The sequence below is a fragment of the Lontra canadensis genome, unplaced genomic scaffold (assembly GCF_010015895.1).
Source record: "Lontra canadensis isolate GAN:19392208 unplaced genomic scaffold, GSC_riverotter_1.0 scaffold79, whole genome shotgun sequence".
Lineage (NCBI taxonomy): Eukaryota > Metazoa > Chordata > Mammalia > Carnivora > Mustelidae > Lontra > Lontra canadensis.
The window spans coordinates 4,414,704-4,417,699 of record NW_022631073.1 but is presented as its reverse complement, the minus strand read 5'-3'; positions in this window follow the sequence as shown (position 1 = coordinate 4,417,699).

Here is a 2,996-nt window from a genome sequence, read left to right as displayed (position 1 = left end):
TGGGTGTGATTGCGGGTTTGCTGTGCGTTTCCCTACTGATCAGTGTGCATTGAGTGTCCTTTCTTGGGCTTGCTGGCCGTTCTTTGGTTTTCTCTGGACACACGTCCACTTGCAGTCTCCCCGTTCGTTGTTTTGACGTAGTTATTTGTCTTGCTGCTGTTGAGCTGTGGGTGTCTATGCATCCTGGAAGTCAGATCTTTACCTCATATATATCATTTGCAAATATTTTTCCTGTTCTATAGGTTGTCTTTCCCCTTTCTTGATAGTATCCTTTGATACACAAAGTCCTTGATGGTTTTCTTTGGAAACTGAGCGAACCTGTGAAAAACTTTGAATCACAAAGGAAGAAAGTCTTTCCCTTCTTTAGTCTCCTCCCGCCTTCCTCAGACTCAAAGCGAGGCTCGCTTTGGGTTCAGTATGTCTTGAACATCTCTGAAACCTGCTAATCCACTGCTTTAACAAAAGGACAGCAGGCTTTGACTCAAGAGCCTCCGTTTCACTGCCCACCTTCCTCCCCATCCCTAATCTGATTAATTAAGGTCCTCTCTGGATATGGCTAGCAACGACGCTTTTCCCACTTACACTAATGAAAAGAGTTCTTTTTTAAATACACATATTTGGTTTTTTGGAAAAAAACGAGTGAGGGATGCTTGGCTGGCTCAGTCAGAGGAACATGCAACTCTTGATCTTGGGGTTGTGAGTTCGAGCCCCGCATAGGCTTTATTACTTAAGTAAATAAAACTTAAAACAAAAAAAGAAAAAAGGAAAAGGAAGGAAGAGAGAAATGAGTAAATGCTGTGACTGTGACAAGCTTGTGAAGGTGGTCAGAGAACTCGACAGCGGCTGGAGGCCCCAGGGGGAGCCCCGAGCAGGCGGCAGGTGAGGGCGCGTAAGGTCCAGCAGTCTGGGGATGGGGCCCAGAGCAGACAGACAGTGCAGGGCAGGCCCGCCGTTACCGACTCGTCCTTGCCATGTTCCGGGACTCCTACCAGGCTCTGTGCTTCCGTGCTCCCCCCTGACGCCTCACTGCTGTCGGGTGAAAGGAAGAGGTCTTGTCCTTCAGAGCACAGGAAGGTGTGAAGTTTGCCTGAGAGAAGAACATGGTGGGACATGGTGACTGATGGATATGGGACGTGAGGAAGGAGGAGAATCTGGAAGGATCTGGAAGGATCCTGAAGGATCCCACAGCCAATGAAGGGAGAGACACGGGCAGACAGGAAACCGGATGCAGTTTCAGAAACCGTTCTTATTTTTTCGGGCTGTTGTAAGACATTAACGCAAACTTCAAGGCTTAAAATAACAGAAATGTGTTCCTCATAGTTCTAGAGGCTGGAGGTGTGACACTGGGTGTCAGCAGGGCCGCGCTGCCTTCGAAGGCTCCGTGAGGGACTCCTTCCGAGCTTCTTCCAGCTTCGACAGCTCCTGGCCAGCCCTGGGTTCCTCAGCACGTGGTTGAATTGCCCCATCTCTGCCTTGTCTTCACATGACCTTCTCTTGGGGGCATGTCTGTGTCCTCTCCTTTCTTCCAAGGCCACCAGGTATTCGTTTTAGGACCTATCCTAACCCGTCATGACCTCATTTTTATTGAACTAATTACATCTGCAGAGACCTTATTTCCAAATAGGTCATATTTTGAGGTTCCAGGTAGACATGAATTTGGGGAGCAGGAGGACGCAATTGAACCCATACAACACCCATTGCTGGTTGGTGATTTCTCCTCTTCCGCTGAAGGTCTTGGGGGTGGTGATGACACCACTGGGTTTCCTGAGACCAAGCCTAGTGCATCCACCTTCTCCCTGGAGTCCTGGCCTCAGCTGGGGCCCACACCACCAACATCCCTGGGTGCAGTTTCACAGACCAAGGGGAAAGTGGATTTTCACCGGCAAGGTTAACTCAGAGCACAACAATCAACCCCGAGGTGCTTCTTAGACACTTCGATAACTTTGACATGAAAATCACCCCTTAATCTACGTTTCTTTCCTTCTGTCTGAGTCAGATGGAAATTAAGAGGTTTACAGTCTTCCAAGCTTGTTAAGTTATGTTTATATAGTTTCCAGATGCAGATAAAAGAGGAGCAGGGTTTGTGCCGTGTTAGTCCCGGGTAGCACTTGCCTCGAAAACTCCCCCGCGTGGCGCGGGGAGGCTCCTTGACGCAGGGCTGCGATCCCCCTGCTTTTGACTGCCTGACTTTGCTGGCTCTGGGCTATACCAAAGGGGAGGTCCAGAAACACTTGGGTGGATAAAAGAATGAAGAACGCCTACTCCAGGACTCTTGGAAGGGGCCTTTCTGAACCCCAGCGACGATGTCCGGTGCCGTGAAAGAATCTTCCACCAAAAAGAGCATTTCGGGGAGGGTTCTGCCTGTTCCTGCTCCCCGTTGTCCTTGGATTTCAAATAAAAAGGACATTCCTGGGGCGCCTGGGTGGCTTGGTGGGTTAAAGCCTCTGCCTTCAGCTCAGGTCATGATCCCAGGGTCCTGGGATCGAGCCCCGCATCGGGCTCTCTGCTCGGCTGAGAGGCTGCTTCCTCCTCTCTCTCTGCCTGCCTCTCTGTGATCTCCATCTGTCAAATAAATAAATAAAATCTTTAAAAAAAAAAAAAAAAGGACATTCCTTGCTGGAACGGGTCTGATACGGCTGATGTCCAGTCTGACTGTTCTTAAAGAGGTCAACCTTTATTTGACCTGAACATTTCTAAACACAATCGGATAAACTCCATTTCACATGGCCTCTTTCCTATTTTCCTGTTACCTGACTTTCTAGCAGATTCTGACATTCATTTTCTTGACGTCTCTTTCCTTGCCTTTTTTTTTTTCTCCTGGTAACAGAACAAGGAATTCTCAAAGGACATAAAATTCTATGATTCTATATTGATAAATATTTGAGGAGATACAGCTGGTGTTTATAGAGACATTGGTTGGGGAGAAACAAAGCTAGCTTGGGCTTTTTTTTTTTTTTGTAAACCTTTTGGCCATTTCATTCACTCGCTGAACAAAT